The sequence below is a fragment of the Pimephales promelas genome, chromosome 24, assembly GCF_988280905.1.
Source record: "Pimephales promelas chromosome 24, fPimPro1.hap1.1, whole genome shotgun sequence".
In the NCBI taxonomy this organism is placed as follows: Eukaryota; Metazoa; Chordata; class Actinopteri; order Cypriniformes; family Leuciscidae; genus Pimephales; species Pimephales promelas.
This window is the reverse complement of record NC_142792.1, coordinates 5,031,223-5,058,785: the sequence shown is the minus strand read 5'-3', so window position 1 is coordinate 5,058,785 and position 27,563 is coordinate 5,031,223. Positions and strand designations below refer to the sequence as shown.

The 27,563-nt window shown below is 36.7% G+C and overlaps 1 long non-coding RNA gene across 2 annotated transcripts; it reads left to right on the top strand.

Annotated features, from left to right (window-relative positions):
* The first annotated feature begins 597 nt into the window (after positions 1–597).
* LOC120476734 (uncharacterized) lies at positions 598–27,062 on the top strand. Of its 2 annotated transcripts, XR_016150067.1 has the most exons (6): positions 598–682; positions 2,061–2,184; positions 24,114–24,377; positions 25,800–26,162; positions 26,451–26,544; positions 26,677–27,062. It is a non-coding gene; the product is annotated as an uncharacterized LOC120476734 (long non-coding RNA). The 2 variants fall into 2 exon arrangements; XR_016150065.1 differs by lacking the exons at positions 598–682; positions 2,061–2,184 and adding an exon at positions 20,785–21,593 and having other exon boundaries at positions 26,451–27,062.
* The last annotated feature ends 501 nt before the right edge of the window (positions 27,063–27,563 follow it).

Below are 27,563 nucleotides of genomic sequence, written 5' to 3'. Positions count from 1 at the left end.
TGAGACACTACACAGCTCAGTCCTGGATTTAATTTTGATCCGTTTGTGTCCAAATTGTAGGGGAACTACCAAACATACTTGAAAGGATATGGAGACTGATACTGCACAGTATCACAGAACACAGCTGTGATTGTGAAATACTATAAATTACGCTTACATTGTTGTCACATGATCTCACTGCATTATATGTTAATACAGCAACAGGAATCCAGGCATATATATATATATATATATATATATATATATATATATATATATATATATATATACTATATATTAGTACAGTCAAACAACAAGTTTGAACATAATATAGATTTTTAATTCCATTTCAGATAAATGTTCAATTCGAATCTGACCTTTGGGGTCACAACTCAGCTTTATATATAGCCAGAGCATCAATGTGTGTGTGTTCAATAGAGAATGTGCATTATTGTGTGAGCCCGATTAAACGGGTAAATTAGAGTGCAAGGTGGGGTAAGTATTAAAACTGTAAAATACACTCTGATTTTGGTGTAAAATGTTTACAATGCATACCTAATTGCACATTTAAAAAAATTATGCCATCAAATTTTGCAACTTGTACTGATCCATGTTATTTCAGATGCAATATTTTCAATGATGAAGCAACCAGCAGTTTTCATGAGCCAGATGTGGTCACTTAGAACCAGAGAAGCAGACAAAGGTTTGTACACAATACTTAAATCTCACTTGTTATGCTTAAACACGTATAAAAAATAAAGCTGAGTTCAAAACCACACGAGTAGGTGCTACATTTGAACATGAATTTACTTCGCGGCCATCTATATAGTGTGAATGTGGGTAGTGTGAAATTTAGACGTACTACATCCGCCATGTTGTTATTGTCACGTGCCCTTTATAAATCCTCTCCTGTGGCCTCATGGGATAGTAGTGTCCATTGAATGCGCACTTATTTTGGAAGTTGTAAGTCATTCGGGGACTTTTTGGCATACTGTTTTTCGCATACTACAGGGAAGTATTCGATATCAGCAATAAGTCTATGATGACAGTGATGATGTCAGAACATCTCCAACAGTGCAGTTAATGAGGATTACCCATGATTCACACAGCGATTTTGTCATGATCCTGGTTCTTTCTCTCATTCCCACTCTCACATTACACTATTTTCTCATTATCACACCCCCCCCTCGTTGTCCTCATTTTCACACATCCCCTCTTCACCTGAATCCTTATCTCTTTATTAGAGTCTCTATTTCTCCCCTCTCTTTCTACCTAAATAATCATCAACCCATGCCTCTACTTGTTATCTTCTATCAATACCGTCTCAATTGGGTTGTTGTTTCTTCAAGTAGAGACTTTATTTGAACGTAACCCTTCTTCAAGAAGCTCTAAGTTCTTAGTGAGGATATTTTTGTTGATTAATGACCTTTCTGGTTCGCTCTCTCTCTCTCTTAATTAAAGTACACTATTTCTCTGCACCTGCTGTCTGGCTCTCTTACCTCCATGACAGATTTATGCAGTTACTGTATGATTATGAAGGATGTTTGCTTGAAGCACAAATAAGAGTTAAGCGAGGCTCTGATGTTGAATCTGCATTTGTAAAACTTGGTGAAGGATTTACTAATTTAGAAAGTCCTAATACGTAATTTAGAAAAATGGAAAGGAACACATTGAAATAAATGTGATATTTTGAAGAAGAAAGACTCCTCAACTTTAAGACGAAGAAATGGACTCCAGTAATATTTTTTTTGTTTGTTTTATTTACAACTTCAATTTTATTTTATTCATAGATGCATTGTTGGTTGTGTTGGTTCTCTCATTTGGTAAAATGAAACAAAAAATATTTATGACTCATCCTGCACACATTTTTGTCCAATCAAATGCTCTCTGGATTGAGAATAAAACGTGCAACTGACTAGCAAGTAGCAAATTATGTTTTAAAAAGCCTATTTGACACTTTCTGTCCAAAACGTACTGTTTCAAAACATTTTTTGTCAAGCCATTTCATTGGATATGATTTGTATCAATGCTAAGTGGATACGAAAGCATTCTGAAAGACTTCTTGTCCTCTTATTCTGCAGATCACTGCCGTGGAGGTTTGGTGGGAAAACAGCCATGCTAAATTGCTATGCAGAGTGGTGTTTACTTTGAACACTGGTGAAGAGGCAGATTAACTAAAAGGTTTCTGCAGTTTTATGGCCTGGGGTAAGTACCTTGAGCACTTGGTGGCAGTTCAGAGGACGATTTAGGGTGTTTCCAGATAGGACAGGGGTTGGAATCGAGTGGGAGTAACTGTTTGTCTGTCTCGGATGCTGATGCGCTTTAGTCTCCTTTCCCTGATGAGCCTTCATTGTGGACAGATGAATTCAATAATTCTCCATGACGCATACATTGACTGCAATCCCCACTGTGTCCTAGGGCCCTTAAAAGAGGCACATTTACATTTCTTCAATATAGGTGATGCTTTTATCCAAAGCAACCTGCAAATGAGGAATACGACAGAGCAGGTCATCAAGAAACATAAGAAGTGCTGTAATAGAAAGTTCAAAGATTGTTCAGAGGAATACAGGCTATACACTGTAAAAAAATATTTCTTTTGTCAAATATTTCTATAATTTCTTTTGTCAAATCAACTTTATAATAATTTATTTAGTTGAGATAACTTATTATTTTGAGTTTCTGTTGGTTAAATTAATCTACTTCATTGTATTAACTCACTTTTTCCAGTTCAATCAACTTAAAATTTTAAGGCAACCCAGGTTAATTACTTTTTTAAGTTAAACCAACAATATTTTTTTACAGTGTAGTAATCACAACATTTTTTCTTTTGTCAAATCAACTTAAATAATTTATTTAGTTCAGATAACATATAATTCTGAGTTTCTGATGGTAAAATTAATCTCCTTCATTGTATTAACTCACTTTTTCCAGTTCAATGAACTTAAAATTTTAAGGCAACCAGGTTACTTACTTTTTTAAGTTAAACCATCAATATTTTTTACAGTGAGATAAAATATATAGTGAATATAAAGAATTAAGGCTGGTTCAAGAATGGTTAAAGACATCCGTTTTTGAGGCCACTAAGTATGCTATCAGAATTACTGTCCTCCCAAAAGTAATAAGTACTGATTATTTCACATAAATTGAAACAATCAGGGAATAAACAACTGTAAAAAAAAATATTGTTGGTTTAACTTAAAGTAAGTAACCAGTTTGCCTTAAAATTTTAAGTTGCTTGAACTGGAAAAAGTGAGTTAACACAATGAAGGAGATTAATTTAATCATCAGAAACTCAAAATAATAAGTTATCTCAACTAAACAAATTGTTTAAGTTGATTTGACAAAAGAAAAAATGTTGTGATAACAAATCTTGAAAATATTTTGTTTTACAGTGCGGTAAATTGACTTTCACAGACTCAATGGCCACCAAAGCGCTTTACATATTGCCTCACATTGTCATTCAGAAACATGGCTTTTCCTATCCCCGCTATGCTGATGCCAACGCAATCTCAGCCTGCCTGACAGACATTTCTGCTTGGATTAAGGCCCTTCACACACACACACACACACACCTTCAACTTAAACTGGAAAAGTTCTCAGCCAACCCAACACTTCTCCATTCAGCTAGTTTTGTCAAACTCCTTCGAGGACAGCTTTACTTTTTTATACTAATACTATTGTATTTAAAAGAAAGACTAACTGGGACTTATCAAAGCACTTGCATCTTGTTGCCTTTTGTTGATTTGACAGCTTTCAGAGGCTGAGGCTATTTCTTTGTAATGTTGGTGGTAATGTCACTTGTGAGATTGGACTGCGCAGGTCATTATATCTAAGGCAAGGCATAGTACACAAATTGCAGTAGCCATTTCAACAAGGATATTCAGATCAGGTGTTTATAGTTGTTCAGAGATTAATCGTGCGCAGATGAAGTGTTGGATAGGGAGAATCTAGGCAGCACTATAGTGTGCACCGACAGATTAAAAGAAATGCGTCTCCTTATGAGGGCAATCTTCAGATCTAAAGATCACACATCCCTGTCTGCATCTCCCAGCCCACATTTCCTTTAACCTTGTTACCGTAGCTTGGCTTGTGTCTTCCCTCAAAACGGCAGCTGTGAAGCCCATTTGTTGTTTATTGTCATGAAACCAAGTAAGAGAGAGAAATATGCATTAGTGAAGTTATGGAAAGTACCTTGTTAAATAAACAAGAATTTTAATTTCTGTCCTCTTTCACAGTTTCGTAATGTTTAATGTCCAATTTATATGCATAAAGCTGCAGGCTAGAGATTTGCCTTTTTCTGAGGTTGGTTTAAATTTGTGGTTAATGCCATAGTTTCGTATTTTTAAGAAGTGACAGTTGTGATGCATGTGTTTGAGTACATGAGCCTACAAGGGTTAATGCTCACAGAATAGCAATCATTTATCAACAATGGGCTTTTCCCCTCATACTCTGTAAATGGGATGCAAGTGTTTGAGTGTGAGCATGTGTGTAAGCATTTTCAGGAAAGCAAACATGCCATTCAAAGTATAAACTATGTGTTCCGGTGCTGTGTTTGTGTGATTGAAACTGCCTTGCATGAACTATAATCGATTTAAAGAATGTGAGAAACCGAGAAAGTGAAAACAGAGAGCATGTAGGGTGATTCTGGGCCAAAAGAGACACTTTTGAAGGATGTCGTTGGCAATTTCCTCGTATTCATTATTGCTCTGAAGCAGACAGATGTAAAGACAGATTTTAAATTTCATTAAAGCTCAGGGTGTTTGAAGGTTGACATATCTATCTCATTAAAAAGGAGAAAGCAAGTGAAATATAAGTTAGAAAGTGTAAGTTGTGTAACCTGTTTTTTACCTTGTTCTTATGTGAAACCCAAAAAGAGTTATTTTGAAGAATGTTCACCGTCATTTTTTTCCATCGCGTTCTCATCCTAGGGTGTCATATAGTGACGCTTTTGAAATTTCGCATAAATCCAACGCACATGGCACCCTTTAGCGTCAATATAACACACTTTGGTTATGGGTAGGTTTAGGTCTGGGGTAGGGTTAGGGTTAGACCACTAGGAGGCGCGTTCTGGCCCATATATATCTGCGTCTCATATTGACGCTAAAGGGTGCCATGTGCGTTGGATGTAGACGAAATGTCAAAAGCGTCAGTATTTGATGCATTGGGATGAGTGGAAGTGAATGGGGACTGGGTCTGCACTATAAAGGAACCATAAGGTAGTTTATTTGACTATATTTCAGTTATTCTGAACTTTAAGTTGCTATAAATGGAAATAGAAAATCTTGTTTGCTTTGTAACCTATCCGTAAAGTGCTACGTTTACAGACACAAATGAGATTAAACTACATAGATAACAATCGAATTTTGGACTGTTCCACAAACAACTTGGGAAAACGTGAATGTGACACAGAAAACAAACGTCTGAGTTTGACAGTCTCTGGTAACTATAGGGTTTCATTGAATGGAAATGAGCAGTTTGTGCTGTAATATTATTAACTGCCCTATGTTTTAATGGCACCACTTTCTTGATAAGCTAATTTAGGATTGGCAGATCGTGAAATAGGAAACTAGTTCCAACCCGTTCCAAAACTTTCTGTGTCATGACTTTTGCTGTATACAGTTTTTCTCTGTCAAGTCCGTCTGTTTTGTGTCATTCTGCCCTGCGAGCCCAACAGCCTATATGATGGATGTAGTGATCGTCCGAGACCTTAAACTGACCTCTATTTCCCTTAGGCCTTGAGAGAGAAAATTATGTCATTAAAGTCTCATTCTAGAAGCAATGGTATGAAGAATGTATTTTTTTCATGGTTTTATTATTACCAAAGCTTTGCAAAGTCTATCAAAAGTGGGTTTTCCTGCGATCCACAAACATTACAAAACTCTTATAACGTTTTTCATGTTTTTGAGGCTTAATGGAGCTTTGTTTCTCCAGAAGTAGGCAAGCAAATGTACATGAACCATGCAACCACAGGAGAACTGTTTACTTGGAGCGATTAGCAGAGCAAATAAGCAGTTTTGCGGCTGTAATGTTCGCTGATGCACTTTATGAAGCAAACAAGACTCTGAAACAAGTCTTGGCCACATTTAATTCTATGCTTGTGGGATATACCTTAATATGATTTACCTAAGTAACATGGTTGTCGTTTCTTTTCAGTTCACATCAAATTCTTTTCAAATTCAAATTTGTCGACTTCAGCGTCACAACAGAGACCATCTATTTTCTAATGTGTTTCGGTTATTTTTCCTTCCATTCTACCCTTTTTACTTTCTGTGAAGTATGGAGCCCACAGAATAAAAAGTAAAATATATTTAAAAAAATTAAAATTATCTCACAATTTGAACTTTATAAATGGTAATGTATTAGTTCATACATGAATTGTTTTTAATTAAATTTGTAATTGTGGATTACTTCCATAATAACACATTTTTTAACTAATAGTGTTAATTAATATGTTAATTTCCAGAATGAGCCAAAGTGTTGTATTTCCAGATAATATGACAGGTACACTAATATGCATTAATACATGATTAATTACTTCATTGTTAGTGCAAATTCATGTGCAAATTACTACAATTACTAAATGACTAGTTAATAATGATGTGCCCCCACAAGTAAAGTCATAATATAATGATACCTTTGCAAATCATTAGCTAATGATTAATTAAAGCAGACAACTGGAAGTTGAAGTGCATAGCTTTGACTAATTGTGGTAATTAATTTATTAATTTGCACAATAACACATTAATTAATACACAATGACACATTGAATTAATAGCAATTCATGTATTACTTAATCTATTAATACAGACTCTTTATTAGTTGCTAATGCAGTAATCATTAATTAATGGTTTAGTTAGTTCTTTAGTTATACATTAACTTATGATTATCTTTGCATTGGTTAAGCATGAATTAATGCATATTAGTGCACATTATATGTCACAATTCTGAGGGCAAAAGAAAATAAAGTCAGAATTGCAAACTCACACGTCTGACTTTTTTTTTAAAATCTCGCAATTCTGACTTTATAAAAAATGAATTGTGAGATTATTTATTTTTTATTCTGTGCATGGTGAAATCAAGCTTACATTGTGAGCCACACTTTTACTAGACATTTCGAGAGACCTACCAGACCGTTAAACCTGTAAGTAATGGGTTGACTGTGATTCAGAACATTTGAGAGTAATTCACATCTAAGAGGAAATGGCCAATCAAGACATGCCCATTTTTATATAACCAGAACGCACACAGTTCTCTGGCTTTTCACAATATGTTATATTTGAGGTTTTCTTATCAGCAGAGCTTGGCTGAGTGACAGAAAGACATTTAGCAAAATACTTCACCAGAGGTGCTTTGTGAGTTTCATTTAGCATGTCTCAGAAGCGACTGAAGAATTAAAATGGATATTTCACCCAAAAAAATGGAAATTCTGTCATCATCCTGATCTTCGTGTCGTTTCAAACCGCTGTGACTTTCTTTCATCTGTAGAACAGAAACTTTTCAGAAATGTTAATGCTGCTGTCTTTTATAAGTGACATGCCAAGAGTTTTTAAGAAGAATATAATGCTCAAGTCATATTAGATGAGTAATACTTAGAACTATTTAATACCTGTTCAATATTTCATCCTGTTTTGATTTTTGAGTTATGTACATGTAGGTTCATGTGCTGGAGTTCATAACCTTCCTGCTATAATCTTTAGTATGTTGATTGTCCATCTTTCATTAATGAAAGCCAATCCACAATAAAACCCAAGCCTTTACACTCACTGCACATTTCACAACCTCTCCCGTCCTCTCTTCATCTCGCTGAGCCGAAGCATGTGGAGTTTGTGTGCGTTTCATATTAAGTCTGTTTATACTGCCTGTTGAAATAAATGAATGTATTTGATCAGAGAACCCCAGCATGCCGGAGGACAACACAGTTTATTTATTACCCTTTTTTATGACAGAATGCGTTGTGACAATCCGTTTTAATGGAATGAAATTGGGACACGTTTGCTCAATGCACAAGTATCTCTTCGCCAGTTTTCTCTTTTTTTCTCTCTTTCCCCCGCAACCCTTTCTCTCTCCCTCTCTATTTCCCTCTGAAATGACCAATCTTGTTTGAAATTGAAGGGTTGGGGCTGGACCTATTCCCGGATATCAAAAAGGTCTCTCGGTGGGGGGTTGTGTGATGGAGATGTGTAGAAGGCTTTTTCTGACTTCTTCTATTTTCGGGTAATGTGTTCTCGCAAAATGGTACACTTTAGTGACCAAAAAACAGTAAAACAAATACCACATGTTTTTTTTTTTTTGTGTGTATGTAAGATACAGCTGTAGTTCTTCCTTTCTTGTCTAGCCAGCAACTGAAATTATGGGAAAAAATGACATATTCAATTCATAGTTCAATTAATGTACCTGCATAGCCATAAAAATACCCATGTGGCATTTTTAATTTAATTTATTTGATATGCCTCTTTTGATTATTTAATGTTCACTGATTTAGTGTGACATTTTGTGTGACTACCAGTGTTTTAATTATTCTCATATTTTGGTAATTGGGTTGCAAAAATGAAACGTAAAAAGAAATAAAAAAAAAACAAAGAAAGTAAACTGGCTATAATATTTAGTTTGACCTCCTGAGGTTGACTCCACAACGCAGCTCTTGTTTCCTGTTCATGTAAAGTGTCAGTGGTGCACTTTATCTCAGTGCACCGTATAATAGAGTATGTAGCACATGCTATCATATTTCATAAACACACTCATCTCTGGTAGTTTTCCCAGATGGTGTTTGAGGACTTAGTGCAGTTAATTTCTTTGTATGTGGAAACTCTTGAATATAGTGGTTAATAAAAGATCTATAGGCCCATTCTTCCATTTACAAGCTCCTCCAAAAGTACACTTTTACATCATGGAGACACTTGGTGGATTGCGGTTGGCTCAATCAATTAGAAAGAACTGAAACTGTTCGATCTAAATCTGATTTGTTGGGAAATGCAATATGTGCAATAGTTTTACGCAGTCACGTGGTCACTCTCACCGTATTTTTAAAGGTTTGAAAATGTGTGTTGTGTTGTGTGTAATGGTTTTAAATGGACCGTCCTCCTCATTGTGAGTGACTCTTCACACCTGAAAGTCCGCACCAAGGTCCGAACCAAAGTTCACGTTTTGATACATTTGGTTTGGTTTCACACTGCAGTTATGCGAGCGCACTAAAGACCTTCATGTGACATACTTGCGTCCTGTCGTCATCATCTATGTTGGCTGCATCTTGACTTTGATTGGTTTAGTAAATGGACGTGCATGTGTCTGACGTCAGCGTGTTGTCAATAGAGAGCGTAAGTCCCTCCCCTTCCGGTCGACCACCATGTTTATTTCGGAAAAATATTGTATGGCAGTCAATGGCGAGAGACAACAAATATTTTGATCTCGTTTGAATTGTGCCCTGAATTACACATATGATGTTTGTCAATTTAAAAGATACATTTTAAAGTAAAGAAAGTCACAGTTTGATGTAAAACCGTTGAGGTATAAGACAATACGTAATTACAAAGACTACAAACCCCAAAGGCGCACATTTTCTCTCAATGAATGAAGCTAACTTTACTGAGGCTAATGTCTGTCATTGTTTCTATAGTCTTACATTATAATCGTAACGTTACGCCGTCATGCCTGAGTGTTTTGTACCAGACTGCACACACACGAGCAGCGAATCTCGCTCGTTGTTTCGCTTCCCGAGAGATGTAGTTCATTGAGCGATTTTCACATAAAACGAAATGTTTCTCTTCTGTTTTATGACAAACTGACGTTTTTGACTTTCAGAATTATCTTTTAAATTGACAAACATCATATGTGTAATTCAGGGCACAGTTCAGATGGAATAAAAAGATAAGTTATCTCTGGCCATTGACTACCACACATATTTTTCCCGAAATAAGGTCCCATGAGTGAGTCGGAAGCAGAGGGGCGGGACTTAGGCTCTCTATTCGGCGTGTAACTTTGACAACATGAATGAACTGACGCGTATCGTTGCAACTATTGTTATTTTTATGGCATAATTACCTGCAGCACCAACTATACACAACGCTAGTTCAAATTAGCCAAATGAACGTCCTCGTCGCGCAAACATTTTATCGTCGCCGGCAGGAAAGGAGGAGAAGGCTGCAAGGTTGACTTTTTACGTCGTCAGACCATACTTCAATTAAAAAACTCGTCTCCTCCTCTCCCCATGTGCCACCACGGCTCATTTCTCCTGCCACCTTCTGGTTTTTTTTTTTCGGCTTTTTGGGAACCACCAGAACTTCCTGTATAAAGGTCTGAAAGTCCGAACCATACAGAAATTCTTTCACACTAAACGAACCAAACCTTTGTTCTGGTTGATCCAGGCCAAGACTACCTCTTTTTGTCGGACCAAATTTCATTCAGTTTGGTTCGGACCGTGGTCTGAGGGAGGTTTCACACTTGTAATTTTGTTTCGGACCAAACTGAAAAGTCCGAACCAAACAATGTTGGTGTGAAACGGCCCTAAGAGCATTTTCAGAAACCAAATTACGTTGTCCTCAGGGGAGTTACGTTTTTTTTTTTTTGTCTCACAGCCACCAATAGCTGGACGATGACGTAATATTTGCATAACTGCTTTATAGACTAAATGAACTAATTTAATAATGAATGATCTTTACAACAAAACTGAATTAACACTGAACTGGAACACTCAGGGCTGCGTTTCTCAAAAGCCTATTGAGGAAAGTTGATCGTAGAGACCATTGGTTTTAAGATCTACTTAAGCTAATGAGGTTTGAAACGTGGGCCTGAGCGAGTACATCACTGTTTTCTCCAGAGCAGCTGTATACTTTATAGATAAATGAACTAAATTACTTTTCCCAACAAAAATGAACCATCAGTGAACTTACTTAAACTGGACTATGATGCTATTTTCTCAGATCTGCTGCATTATTTTCCTGTTGTCACTACTTTGAAACAATCTTGTATACAGCGATAAAGGTGACGACTTCGACTTGACTTGACTATATAATACAGATAAATGTAAATTCAAATGCAAGGAAGGCTATTTTATTATGCTAGAATAAAAAAAAAACATAATGTAACTATATAATTCTTCTGATAAACATTGGACAAAAAATGTCTACTAAATCCTCAAATGCTCTGGTGTCAAAAAAATGATACGATCAATAAGTTATGACAACATATGTTTTCACATTGCTTTAACTCATCAAAATAACGTGTATAACTTTGAAGTTGCACAAGATTCAACAGTCAGTTTGATGTAATTTAAATTGAATTGACTTTCAAAGTTGATTGTACTTAAAAATAAAAAATAAACAAAAAAAAACTTTTTTATAGTGTACGTAGCTGTATTTTGCAGGACAGGTCATCTACTGTATGATCATTTTCTTTCACCATCGAGCTTAAGCTTGTTTTGCCTTATGCCATTGAACACACTTGAGAATTGTGGTTAAAGATCTACAGAGGATTGTTGATTGCATTTGTAGTATTGCAGATTTATTTTGCTTCATTTACAATGCCTGTAATTTTAAACATGAAATCCTTAAGAGGCTGGTTATCTCTTCGAGCGGTACTTGACCTTGATCTAAATTTGTGCATTTAACCATTATATTGCTGTTTAAATACATGAAACATATGTTTTGTTCTTTCTCGAGCTAAGCTTTAATGGCTGGTCAACTCTAATCAGCATAACCCTCTCAATTCAACATGACCATATAGGCACATGACATTCACATGTCAGAGAAATGTGTTTGCATGCTAGTTAGCAGAAGAAAATCAGTAATTTTAGCTTTCAGCATCGACCTGTTTTTTTGAACCCTGTAGATCCCAGTGGAGCTGTTGGTTTGCCCTGCCAAATACATAATATGGTTTCCTGATGAATTTATTCATCTGCGATTGATGCTAATCCAACTGAGCGTTGGATAATAAATGAAGAGTTCAGATGCAAAAGCCTCTAAGTGCCATTTGAAATGTTCTTCTAAAATGATCATTTTTATCAAGCTTGTATATTTAAGTTCAGTAATTTCACTTAAATGACAATGAAGATTACCTATGAAAAGTGAAATTACTGAACTTAAATATACAAGCTTGATAAAAATGATCATTCTAGAAGAATGAGGCTGAGTGAATAATGAGTAAATGAGGACTTTTTTGCTGAACTAACTTTTTAATCAAAGTTCTGGACTCTTGTACCCCGCGGGATGCGCTACAGAAACTCTTAGTAGACTTTCTTTCTCTGAAGACCATATATGAGTTTGTTACCAACTTTGCTTAACTTCAGATGAGGGTTTTCATGGATAGTACAAAAAGAATTCAGTTTGTTCTTCGTAGAGAGAGTTAGTCGTCATTTATTCTCCCTGGATGACTTTTGGTTTTACATGAAAAAACAAAAGATGATGTTTAGTAGATCTTGAGTTTTAATGTATGCTTGCGCTTAAGATTTGAAATGACTCACATCTTTAGTGTTTTAGGGCACTGTTCTTTGGGTTGCAACTTGCATGTTTTAGAACTGGAAAATATTCTAGAAGCAGGTATTTCTTTGAGCTTTTTAGGGGGGAAAGGGTCATGCAAATTTAACATGAGGCTACGGGGCTTCTTCATTTCTGTGATCATATTTTTGGCAGATCTGCATTCCTCTAAATGCCTGATAACCTGGATTATTTCTGAGAGGCTCAGTCCATCTCTCTCAATGCATCACAACACTGTTAAAACTGCATAATGCTGGATCCAAAGTGATATATTTGATAGTATGTCATGAATGTGCAATTAACTTCTTCGATTACTGCAATTATGAAATCCCAGCACTGATATCATCAGTTAACTCATACAAAGGTCTTCTCGCAAGACGCTTTTCTCAATTTAGCTTGTTTCATCAGCCAATTTTTGCTATCAAGAAAGGCCTGATCTAAACTCATCATGAGTTTTTTTTTGTTAATGGTCACAGTGACCTATATCCGAATAAGAGTGGAATTACAGAGGGTTTGGGTCATCTGTCCCGGATAATGAAGGCTGGAAAAAAGTGTGTTAATTCACACCATTGCAGAATCATTGTGGGTTCCTGATAAATAAATAAAAACATTTTGTTCGCAGCCTTTGACTGAGATTAGTCACTGTCAATGGGCCACTGATTTAACCCATCCTTTTATAAAAGCTGAAACTCAACACATTTAATGTGTTTTATATGTTCTCTTTCATTTCACTAATTCACTCTGATCCTGCATGGCTTCTGTTCAAAACCGCTTTGTCAATTCTTTTAAAATCCATCAAAGCCAGAAACACGATAAAAACAACATCAGAAATGACTCTTAACAAAGGAGAATCAGGGTTAAAGCTCTTCGGCATGTCTCAACTTGCAACCTACCATTTTGGTGGTGAAAATATATGTAATTCAGGGTTAGCATGAAAGGTCCAAACAGTTGAAGTGATTTGTTTATTTGGACAATCTGGCGATGGTGTTGTCATGGCAACAGCAAAATCTATGTATCGACTTGGGAGAACAGACTGACGCCAAATTCAGGTTCTTTCTTTCTTTTTACTTTCTATTGATCAACCATGACTCTCAGTAATCTTTTAATCAGCATTAGTAATACCTGCCATGAATCAATCATGTTAAAGCAGGTTTCGAATTTCAACCAGCTATGCGTTTGCATGTGCACAGTCTTGGATGAGTCATGTGATTAGGGAGATTAGGTGATTACTCTCATCGCCAGGTTAAGCTGTTTATTAATGCCCAGTGAGTCACAAGGTGAGAAGATCACACAAACAGGCACACGACACACACGCATATACAATCCAACAGTTGCATCTTTCAGACAGCATAGCATAATTTATTATTTATGTAATATTTATGCCATATAATTCTTTACGCAATTGTTTTTAATATACCAAAGCATTTGTACAAAGAATTTGATGTTTGACGGTCATTATTTGGATAGAAACTGCTAAAACACTTTAAAATAATTTATTTCGTGTTCTAAGAAAGAAAGTCATAAACGTGGTTTGACGACAGGAGGGTGAGTAAATGATGTCGAAATTGTATTTGTTTGCTGAACTGTCCTGTTAACATTGATAGCACTAGCCAGTGACTTTATAATTTTCAAAACATTAGCAGTTTGAGGTGACACGAGTTATGGAGAATTCATTCGCATGCAAATGCGCAGCTACGTAATTGGTCCAAATCTCCACTCCATATAGATGTGTTCTGAGTGGGTGTGATTATGTTGTCTTGCATTGTTTTTGCTTTCAGTGACTTCTCATTCTCAGAACATTGATATTCAGCTCCAGACAGCCTGAAAGACTAAAAACAAATGCATATCACCTCTAAATCAAATTTTAGGCCACTTGAACCCCCATGCGTCCACTAAAGAGCTGTCTTTTAATTTAAATCATAGTCAGACACATTTAATTGTTGTCCAAAGACAGCAATGCATCTTAATTCTTTAGTGTTTTTCTAACCTTAAGGACAGGTTGGGAGTGTATATATTTGCGCCGGTAGGAACTCCCTGTTATTTTAGGCCAGGACATTTCTGTAAAAGACATTCTTAATTATTTTTGTCCTGGTTAAATAAATAATAAGGATATACAAACAGCTTAATGAAGTTAATGCACCAGGCAAGAAGGAAATAATTATTGTAAATAAAAGCAGTCTGCTCTGACATGCCCTAGAAGTGTTTACACCAAAACATGGATGATGTACCCAATTTTAAAAGCCAATTTGAGGGCTTTGATCCCAACCTTTTTCCATTAACAACCCCTAAAATTATAAGGGTGAGAATGTTGATCAATACCCAACTGAACTGTAAAATCTGATTTGTTAAAGTGCCGCTATTATACTTTTTCAGATATTACCTTTCATGTAGTGTGTAATATAGCTGGTTGTGAATGCAAAGTTTCAGAGATCAAAGTGAATGGAGTTATTGTCTCCTGAAAGAAAGAACCGATTCTGAACTGCCTGAGACGAGTTGTTCAGTAATGTCAGTTTTAAGCCCAAATAATAGCTACTTTGTTTTTTTGTAGCCTTTCAAAGTATTCTCCATTTGATAACTGCATGAAGCAAACATATGGGGTGGTAATGGCACAGTGGATAAGACGCATGCCTTTTGTGTGAGAGACCCGGGTTCGAATCCACTGTGAGACACCAATGTGTCCTTGAGCAAGACACTTAACCCCTAGTTGCTCCAGAGGCGTGCGACCTCTGACATATATAGCAATTGTAAGTCACTTTGGATAAAGGCGTTAGCTAAATGAATAAATGTAAACATATGTGGTCTACACATTTTATTTTTCGCCAGAAGTTATGGGCTATAAAAATATGTTTGTATTCTTTTAAACTAAAGTTGTGGCTATAACTTGCTGTCAGTTGGTCCTTACAATCTGCTCGAACCTACGTAGATTTGCAAAAAAACTGCATAATGCCATTGGCTGCCGGCGAATGTCTGCTTTGATTTGCCCTCAAACACTGCAGTTGTAGCCGAGACTGGAAGAGTTTGGTTCATGTTTTCGACATGTCAAGAAGACGCTGTTTTCTGCTGAGAAAGCAAATCCACTTTGCTGCACTTCCAAAGGACGAGGTCTTGAATTGATTGACCAATCAGAGCAGAGTAGACCAATCACAACAGACTGGGCCGTCTGACCAACCACAACTGACTGGGTCATCTGACCAGTCAGAGCAGAGTAGACCAATCACAACATACTGGGCCGTCTAACCAATCAGAGCAGAGTAGACCAATCACAACAGACTGGGCCATCTGACCAATCAGAGAAGACCAATCACAACTGACTGAGTCGTCTGACCAATCAGAGCAGAGTAGACCAACCACAACAGACTGGGCCATTATGACCAATCAGAGAAGACCAATCACAACTGACTGAGTCGTCTGACCAATCAGAGCAGAGTAGACCAACCACAACAGACAGGGCCATTATGACCAATCAGAGCACTGGGCCATCTGACCAATTAGAGCAGAGTAGGCTCTCGGACAGGAGAGGTTTAGAGAGACTGAAATCGAATCGTTTCAGACACGAAAACAATTGGTGATGCTGCAATGGATATTACGAGAAAATTAAAGTGTTGTTTGACCCTTTGGTGCATTTAAACATATTGTAGGAGACCTCCAAATCAAATTCAAGAACCTTTAAAATGGCATGATTGTCCATGGTCATAATATTGTTGCAATCACAGTCACAGTGAATGCCTGGCCATCAGGGCCAATCCTCATGTGCAAAGATAGGGGTCAGTGATCCTGCTGTACTCTCCCACATTCTGGCTTTCCCAGCTCAGGGGTTAATGCATCACCGAGCTGTTGATGTGGGAAACCCTGTGAAGGAAGTTGACGTACTGTATAAATGTGGGACAGAAGCTAAAGGAGATAGTTGAAATGAAAACGATAGATGGACAGATGGGAGAATGAGGAATGTTTCGATGTGCGTATACCATTTGGGTTTGATTTAGACTTTGAAGAATGAGAGTCAGATCCGTGGGGAGCGCAATGTCTCACATTCATCATCTACTCTCAGTAGGGAGTTACAACAGAGGCGGTCACGTCCTGATCTCTGTGCTGCTATCAAAGCATGTGTTTGGTGTTCACAATAGAATAAAATGGATTCAAATCAGTGTGCAATTTGCACTGATTTTGCCCACAGTTTATCAGATTGATATTTAAGAGCCTCTGAAACACTTAAAAATCAATGGACCTACAGGTGTTTATGCGCATAAACGTGTCGAAATTAGTATTGAGTCGATTTTTGAGTCAAAACTGCAATTGAAGGTGTGTTATTCATTATTTGTTATTTAATTGCGTCAGTCCTGATAAGGTCCTCTACATAATTGTTTCTGGAATTGAACAGTGTATGTTTTACTGCAAATTCCTTTAATTAAAAAACAACTGCAAGCTATAACTTTTATGAAACGTGACTCTAATGCAATAAATGAATGCACATGCACATATACCTAGTGTGTGCATGTTCGTTTTTTAATTTGATTGGTGGAATGTGTGTGTGTAGCATATAAAGCAATCATGAAGCATAAAAGTCAATGATTTGGAATGATTTCAAGAATGCATGATTTTTTCTCATACTTGATGGGAAGAAAACCACATGCATGCTTATGAGCGTTATAGATATGGGCTCTATATATACGGACATCCTGCAATACTTAACATGAAAAGGTTTAACATGGCTTAATATTTCATTTAAAACAATGATCAAGAATAGCCAAATTGTTCTTGAACAGTAGTTATACTACCAATACTGGGGTCGCTATATTTTCTATCCCCTAAACTGTTTTATATTTTCATTAAGACATTTTTTAGTGTGTTTATTCCTCTTGGGGACTGTTGACTGCTCCTTTATGTATGATTTCAGATTTGACTGACATTTGGACTGCAGAATGTATACCTGAGCCAAATACACTCAGACGGTTTTGGACACATGCATGGGATGGTTTTTTATTTTGATAGTAAGGATAGTACGTAAGAATGTGTAGTGTAAATAAGCTGTGTGAGAGCTCTTCAGAGTCTGGTGTTCTAGTCCATGTGATGACAAGCAGGTCAATTGAATAACGAAACAAACACTGACCCTTTTCCTTTTCCTCCTGATTTTTGATGTTTATGACAAACCCATTTCTACCACAGCAAATAGGTAATTGTGAGATAAAGTGTAATGTAAAGTATAAATATATCATAGTTTTTTTTTAGTCTTCACCTCCTAAAGTCTTCACAGTGATATTCTCATATGATTTAAATGTTAAATTTCATTAATTTAATTAATGTTTAAAAATTGACCCAAAATTCTTTAATTGAACCAACCAGAACTATTATAGAGCCACCAAAACATCATGTTTTTTTCTTGAAATTTCAATTTCAGTAATAAATGCGTAATTTTCCTATAAAAAGCTTTCCTCTTGCTTCTACACACACACACTTATACATACAGTATAGAGACCACCTTAAATGGCAATAATTGGTGTTCATTAAAATGTGTATTTCCATAAACAATGAGATTCAGCAGCACGCGAAACAGGAGATATGTTGAAGTTTGTTTATAATATGCTGCCTCTGGTTTATATGAAAAGAATTGATCCCATGACACAGTTTAGGATTATTTACATTTACAATAACTCTCCTCGGGGTCTGTTTATCAGTTATGCGTCCAGTGAGAATAATATTGGAGCTAGACTTGTAATATTCTGTTAATGGTCGTTTATAAGAATTGCTGGGGTTTCGGGTGGCCAGCTTTCATCAAAGATTTACCACTGATTCTGCTCTCTAATTTGATCCCTGTTTTATTGCACAGGCTTTACGTTCAGAGACCTCCTGATATTAGCCTGGATTACCACCTTCTTTACTGCTCTCGCCCCTCTGCCACCTCGAAATGCATTGTGGGTTTGAGTTAGGGATACTGACCTTATTTTTCAAAGCTTTTTTTTTTTGTGTGTGTCAGTCGGTCAGTTGCCATTTATTTTTGTGTAAAGCTCAGTGTTTCCATTGTATAAATATTACAGATTAGTTTTAATATTTTCAACTTTGTTATAATACAAATATGTATACATTTATTTATTATTATTAATAGTTTTTGTTTTGAGCATGTGTGTGTACGTGTGTTAACTCTCTGTTTAAAATAATAAGAATAATGCCAATAGCCTACACATAAAATCAACTTGTGTAGGCTTATTGTAGTGTTTGTTTAGTTTGGCCGGGTTGCTTGTTTGTCTTGTGAGATGTGGCTCTGCTGATGAAGCTCCTTCAGTGTCCTTTAGCCTGGAGCTGCTCACTCATTATTGCTTCCTATCTGACCGACAGGAACAGCAGTGCTGTGACCAGACTCTCAAACACCTCTCCACATCACAACATGGAGCTGGTCACACATATATTGATCTTAGTTCCACAAAATAGTTGCAAAATGTGCTGCAAAAGCTTTTCTGTAATGATTTATTTATTTATTTATTTATTTATTGTAATGTTATGCCATGTCATGTAATGTTATGTTATAAGTTAGATGTTATATGTTAGTGATGTTGTCATAACATGACATAACATAACATCACTAACAAATATTAGCTAACATATAACATAGCCTAACATGACATGACATAACATAGCCTAACACAATATGAGATAACATAACACAGCCTGACATGACATGACATAACATAACATAGCCTAACATGACATGACATAACATAACATAGCCTAACATGACATGACATAACATAACATAGCCTAACACAACATAACACAACATAGCCTGATATGACATAACATAACATAGCCTAACTTGACATGGCATGATATAACATAACAGCCTAACATGACATAACATAATATGGCCTAACATGACATGACATAACATAACATAGCCTAACATGACATAACATAACATAGGCTAAAATGACTTGACATAGCCTAACATGACACGACACAACACAACATAACATAACATAACATAACCTGACATGACATGACATAACATAGCCTAACATGACATGACATGACATAACATAATATAACATAACATAGCCTAACATAGCCTAACATGACATGACATAACATAACATGACACGTCATGTTAGGCTATATTACGTATGTCATGTCAGGCTATGTCATGTTTTGCATGGGGCATTTCATTACTATATTGCGCAACTTTGAAGGTAAATCAAATAATTACATGTATTTTCTTTTATTAATGATTCTCCTGTTGCATCAAGGCACAAAGTCTGGTTCTAACTGTCGTAGTGTTTAGGAGTGTGGATCCTCACCCTACACAGAAACCCTAAAGGTAAAGTTGTTTTTATAGTTTCTGCTTTATGTTATGACTGCAGCTAACGGAAAAGCTCTCGGATCATCGCAGGGTGGTCTGTGACTCAAAACAGACCTCACTCACGACGAACGTGCCTTTTTAGGAATATGGATGTAGGGAGAAAGATGACAAGAGATGAGAAGGAAGTTTTATTGGTTTTGCATTCCTAAAATATTTGACTATTACCAAGACGGGATGGTTTTTGAAGTCTTTATTTAAGGGAGAATCCTGTTGTTACTGATGCTGCTTCTCACCGCAAATGCTTGTTATTGCAATAAAAGTTACAATGACAGATGTCTGGGGTTTAGAGCACTTTGATCATCATGACAAATGAACCTATGCACTAACAAAATATTTCTGTAGTTTCTCTTTAATATGAAGGGTCATAGTAACAGCTCATCCTGCTGTTTGAAGTATGCATAAAAACATTGTTAATAGCAGCCTACTAGATTATACCTGAATATATACATGTCTGAGTGTTATTAAGGACAGATCTGTCAGGTTGGTTTCAGAAGCAGAAATGCTAAACGTGTCAGTAATCGTTTCCAGACAGTATATAATTTCTTTTGCAGCCAGTAGTAAATTCCCAGTTTATACTTCTTGAGTCCTCGTAGGCTCATATGTCAATCGATAATTACATTGTGTTTATTTACATTCCATAGCACTTGTGAATGTGTGCAGTGGTTTAGGAGCCAGTCAGCAGGGAATGTGACATCAGATATGACATCGGTGAGGAAATATATCTAATATGTGTGCCATTTCTTTTGTTGTATTTGATTTTTTTTATTCATTTTTATATATTTTTTTATTTTATTCATGCAGACCTCTTTTAAATACTTCTGTTATATACTTCTTGTCGCATCTTAGCACTTTGTTCTGTTTCATTTGTTCAAAAAAACTTATTTTATAGCCTATACTTTGCATTCAGTTTCATCTCTTCTTTTCATTATTTATTTTGTATTTCACCTCACAATGTATTTTTGCCTCTTCTCTTTGCTTTACATCTCATCTCTTCTCTTCTTGTCATCTCATTTACTCTTTACTTTTATTCTTTTGTCTTTTCTCAACTTTTATTTCCTGTCTCTTTACTTCTCATCTCATCTCAGCTTTCACCCCTTTACATTCCCTTCCTGTCTCAACTCATCTTTCCTCTGCACTTCATCTCATTTCACAGACAGACATTTGCAGACAGCACTCTATCTATTCTGTCATGTGGTTTGACATGTGACTGATTCTTTTCCTTGTTGTTTCACAGCCATTTATGTGTGTGTGTGTGTCATAGGGACTGTGTGACACTTGATCCCTTTTATGCAAACAGCTCCTTATCTCTAACCCTGAAGCCAAGGTCACATATCCACACATGTCTTACACTGGATGCAAAAACTTGAACTTTAGCTTTAGAATGAAACATGTCCACAGACAATTTAGAGTATGTTACATGATTTCATGAAAGAATGATGTATTGCTTCATCAGAAACGAAAAAAAAAACGAAATAATGACTATTGTTTGACGTAAAGCAGTCGAGTTTTGTAGTTCTTTTCGTGCTTGGGTTATTACCCGAACCCCGAAGTTACGTAGTGTCTGTAAACAAATTTTTGGGTTGATTGTGCTGGGTCAAAATGTTGGGGTACTGTAAACACATTCTTGGGTTACTCATGCTGGGTAACATGAGTTGTAAGGGGGTCATTCACAAATAAACATCTTGTTGGGTTATTTTGACCCAGCAACAGGTTACTTTTTCATTCTTTGCGGAACTTTCTGGATTCTTCACTTCTGACTTGAGGAGCACGACGCCACTCGGATCGGGCAGTGTTTTATGGTAAGTTATTATGAATATTTACCAAAAAAATGCTGGGTTGTTTTAACTCAATTTTGGGTCAAATATGGACAAACCCAAACGTTAGATTGAAAATGCTATTTAAAAATGTAACCCAACGGCAGGGTTTGTCCATATTTGACCCAAGATTGGGTTAAACCAACCCAGCATTTTTTAGAGTGCAAGTTATGGTAACAGAAAGCCAATTTCACTGTTCAACATTCAGTCTTTGATATGGAAGTGTGAGGGGTAACGTATTTATTCTGTAAAACATAAAATAGCCACAGCTAGCCGGTCAGATTTTTTGACAAAATGCTGCGTTAGTTGTAAACCAGCTATATCAGCTACTTCATGAAATATGCAGTTTAAATTGTAATTTCATCGCGTAAATATCGTATTTATTGTGGACGTTTAGTAATTAAAAGTGAGGAAAGCGTTTCGAATGAAACTATAGTGACCTAGCGGCATGGTTAAGTTTGGGTTATTTTTAACCCTGCATTTTTTCGAGTGTAAAAGCGAAGGCATGAAGTGCCTTTCACCCTGTTACGACTTGATAAGATTTTGGAAACATTATTTCAAGGTAAAAAATGTTACATAGTGTTCAAGGAAGAAAAGGAATAGTCGAATAAAGCCGTTATTTTTGTTTGTTTTTTCCGCATTAAAAGTATTCTCGTCGCTTGATAAACTTATAGTTGAGCCACTGTAGTCACATGGAATATTTCAACATTTTCTTCATTGACTTTCTGGGCCGTCAATCCCTTAAGCAGCCTATGTAGCAGTGATCCACCTCTCATATTTAATCAAAAATATCTTCATTTGTGCTCCGAAGACGAACGAAGGTCTTATGGGGTTGGTACAGCATGGGGGTGAGTAATTATTAATGACTTAATTTTCATTTTAAGGTGAACTAACCCTTTAAGGCAATGAGCTCTGTACTAATATTGACACAAACAGGAAATCGATCAGCCGGTTGAACGAGAAGCTCTTCCTCTTTTAATGAACTTGACATTCCTCACAGATAGTCTCCATGTGCTTTCTCGTTAGTGCGTGTCTAAAAAGCAATTGCTGTATATCTTTAGATGAAAAACATGTCCATTCTCGGATAGGTCCGGCACACAGTGTGACACCCTAAATGAGAGCTTTCAAAAGCATTTAAGTAACAGCAGCCCAGAGATTCTTCTGTCAGCGTTAAGATGACCTGTCATTTGTGCGTGTGTGCGAAACAGAGAGAAAAGCAGAGAAAATACTGATACCCTGTGCTTGCCTGACAGCGCATAATTAATTTCCTTGAGAATCAAAGCCCAACCGTTTTGTTTGTGTGCTGTAGAAGTTCATGCACTACCTGAAAGAAAATGATAAGGCAACGCGTTTTTATGCATTTTAAAACATAGCTTATCACCCTCTATAAATTATCTACCAAAGACATTTAATGCTTGGTTCCAAATATAGTGAGATGCCTCCTCAGTAGGCAGCATGTCAGGCTCAGGTGCATATTAATTATTCTGCCTCCCAAGATGTGTTTTGGACAAATGTGTCATATCAGTAATGTAATTAATTTTGTGTTTCAAATTTGAATCTTTTGTTGCATAGAAGCATACATAAATTTAACTTACACTCTTAGAAGAAAAGGTTATAGAACCTCAAAAGGTTCTATCAGCGCTACATATTTAGAACCCATAAAAGTTTCTATACAGAAGCCTTTTTAGGGGTTCAATATTGAGAACCATTTAGGGTTCTTTGTAACCAGGAAAAAGGTTAGGTTCATTCATTATCATTTGTTTTGTCCTTTCCGGATTAAATATTTCATATTATTGACGAACATCAAGACCCTAAAATGTATTTATGAATGCATGTGAATGATCACAAATTCAAGAGGGTTAGAAAATCTATATATTTATATCATTTTATGTAGTTAATCAATATCACACGAAGAGTGCCAGTTCAGTTTTTCTCCTCCAAAAATCAGCATCATTAAAAAGTTACTGCAACAGTTTAATAAACAATCATTTAATTGCAACTACGAAATGTTGCAGAATAATGTAATATATGAATGAATAATAGCCTATAAAGAAGCTTTGTGCCAAAAAGGGTTCTTTCTTGTCATTGTAGAACCTTTTTTAGCATAAAAGGTTCTTTGGAGTCGAGTAAAGAACCCTATGCTTCATATATAGAACCCCAATGAAGCCTTTTTTTCTAGTGTCCTTTGCTTTACCTTTTATCAGTTCCATCACATTCGACAATTTCCATTGTTTATTTTTTAGAATTGTGTTTTTCTTTTGGTCTCCTATAGATTTAGAGAGAAAGGCTTGTGATTTATGTTGTGAAGGAATGCTGAGGTGGTGCTAAATATGAACAATGCGTTGATCTGAAGGCCACAGAGTTGTTGTTGTGAGTGATAGATTAATCCATTAATGACTCTGTGGTGACTGGGTTCAATGATACACAACCAGGAGGGCCTTGACCGTGTCAGAAACAGAGGCCAGCATGTGAATGAGCTTTAACCCTTGTGCTTTTTGACCCCAGCAGGTCACAGACAGTCTGAAACACTCCAGACTCTTGCTCAAGAGAAGACTCTCCAGATGCTCCAGTGCAAGTGAGTGGACCGAACAGTTTTCATAAATCATCTAAAGACTCGGGGCAGTGGTAATGAAGGAGACTTTGGCTCTGGGTCTGCGGTGAGCTCTGTCTTCGGGTCCTCAGCGGGCTGAACTGGCTCTGGGTTCGGGGTGGACATATGGAGATGTTGACTGTTTTTCGGTTCTGGGTGAGCAGGGCAAATGGGCAAAGGTAATGTCAATGGATACATTCCAGGCAACGGAGAATGGCTTTCTGCCATGTAAAATTCTCCATCTCTGGCAAGTCCAATCAGGGCATAATAATGAGCTCTCTTATCATCGATCTTAAGATGCTTTTTTATCTTATATTGAAAAAGGAATACTTTTGAATTCATTACCAAATGAATAGTGTCCGATAGGGAGGTAACTGAAATAACATGAATGATTTTGTCGTGTAACCAGCTCTATGTAAAATTAAAGGGGTGATGAAGTGAGAAATCAAATTTTCCTTGAGCTTTTGACATCTAAGAGGTCATCATATTATATCCTGTAAGTTTCAGAACTGAAACGGCCAGAACGGCCTTGTTGTTGTAGCACTGGGCTAATCTTGGCCATGCCGCAACTCTATCCCTCTTCTCCTCTTTAATTTCCTGCTGAGCTGCTGTTTCAGTGAAAGATTATGCAAAAATCCTAAATCCAGACGTAAGGTTTATTTTCTCACCTTTATAAGATTTTCTATAGAATAATCTGAAAGACACAAGACACCCTTTTTCTGGGTGAATGACTTTGTGTGGAGCACTAAACGGGGAAAAATGTACATTTACAATCAATATTGATCCTTTTATGCTATTCTTTCTTTCTTTGCTCTAATTGTCTTTTTGTAAAAGTAACATTTTATTGCATTTTATCCCTTTTACTTTAGTGTAAAAAAGCCCATGTTTAGTTTGTGTTCATTTATTATAAAGGCTATGCAGGTTTTATGTTGGTCATTGATTTGAATGTGATCATATTTTTCGGTTTGGATCTTAAACTGTAGGGCTGTCAAGTGATTAATCGCATCCAAAATAAAAGTTTGTGTTTACATTATATATGTGGGTGCACTGTGTATAATTATTTATAATATAAAATATTTATATATAATATAAATTATATATAAATCTATATACAGTACATGAAAATATGTATTAAATATATACGTATTTATATAAAAATGTGTGTATTTAGATATAAAATATATATATATACACACACACCATACCACTCATCTATAGGGGACCTTCATTTTTCCACATTCACTTTTTCCACATTCACTTAATGCAATTGTTTAAATGAATAGTTTATTTACATGTTTCGAGTGCATGGTGTTCTTCTTGCTGAAAATATCCTGGCTCCCTCTGCTGGTAAATAAATAAAGGGCACTTTCAATGCACTGGGAACTTCATTATTTTATCGAGTTTAGGCATTCTTTTGCATAATGCAACAAGTCTTATGTAATTAATTTGTCGCATGACATCAAAATTGCCAAGTCTTGATTTTTTTATTCTTTGTTTTATTCTTGATTATTGCAGCATTTATTATATAGGCTATGATTTATCCATGCAATTAATGTGCCCTCATAATCTTTAATAAAAATAACTTCCCTTCCCTCTGGCAGCAGCATCTCTTCTCTTCTCTGATGATGTGTTACTGGCGTGAGGGCGGGTCAACCTGTCAATCACATGAGATCACAGCAAATGCAAACCACAACCATTCAATCAAATCCCCATGGAAAAAGTCCCATCCTGCAGTTGTTCTTGTTCGAGAAGCGGTTTCACTGGGACACGCGTCACAACAGGGAAGAAAAGACTATTGTAACTTCTGTTTCATGCCGACTTCAAGCTGTCTTTAGTGACAGCCGCCAACTTTTGACAACCGCCAATTTCTTTACACAGTGACAAGAACAGCATTACGAAGTGGCCCTTCCTGCTGAGCTGTAGGATTTCTTAGCCCCCATTGTCATGGAAATTGAGGACCACAGGTGAGTCCCACTAGGAAAGGAGATATTGAGGTTGCACAGCTTGAAATGGTTGTATGGGCGAATGAAAGATATGGACGGACTGCCAGTCATGGCTGATGATCTAATCTGACATTTATAAAACTGGCATCAAACCTGGTTTATGCACCAAATGTGAATATGCACCAGTAAATAATAACTTAAATTTCATAAGCATATGACTTCAAATGGCTTGGCGTAAAGTGAAACTACATGTATGGTGTTTGATTGGCCTTTTTTTTATTTTGATGTCTGTATGATTTCATTGTATAGAAAAGCAACATGGATATTCAACTTGCCTTGAAGTTCAACTGAAGAAAGTTTGGAATGACGTGAAGTTGAGTTAATGACAGTGTTTCAAAACGAGGTCAGTTCTTTGACAGCACACATACAAAGCAGTAATGATTGTCAGGTTTGCCAGTGCGTGGGAGAACCTCACTTTGGAGACCGAGTAAAAGTGGCAAAAAGAACATCACATTCTCGACGTCATCCTTTTTAGAGCCTCTGTCTGAGAGGAACAGAAGGTTCAGGAGAGAAAAAACAAGGATTGAAGAGGAGAAAAAGCCAGAACTGGAGGAAATGTTTATGCCTGTTCCCCCACTCCAGTCTGACAAATGAGAGTGGTGTAATTGCTGACTGGATGCTTCAGATGTTTTTCCCATGTCCAAACACAGTTTGCTTTAGCAGGAACGTCATGATTTACAGATAACTGATCCAATCTGCCCCCTTTGAAGGTCCTCCTCCATACCAGCCCGTTCTCATCCCAAGGCGTCATCTGACTGACGCTTTTGACCATGCATCAACATCCGACGCACATGGCACCCTTCAGCGTCAATATGAGAAGCGCCTCCTAGTGGTCAACCCTACCCGCGTCATTTAACTGACGCTAAAGGTTGCCATGTGCGTCGGATTTAGATAGTTACGATAGTCACTGTGTCAGATTACGTGATTTTGACTCATAAAATCTTGTCGTGTCGTGGTTGAGAAACATGTCAGACTACACGTTGCTTCCTGACCAGTCATTGTGTACCGTCTTTAACGAGGTGCGTGATGTCATCGAAAAGGCGAAACTAGTAGCGAGGTAAAATATTGTTTTCTTATATATTATTACTTTTAATTTTAACGTTAGCACCATCGTCTCTCTTTTGTTTCGCCATTTTTGAAAGTTGTGCTCGGAAAAGCTTCTGTGCTCCTATTGGTCAGCCTCATACATGTGACGGAACCGTCATGGACGACCGTTAAAAAAATTGAACATGCGCTAGTCTTTTTGTCGTGATGTTGTGAAGCATCGCAGACGCGACGTAGGTTGTCGCCCACTATGACACACTATACGAGATGATAGGATCAAATCTTGCGTCCCGATGCGCGTTGTCGTTTACGAACCCC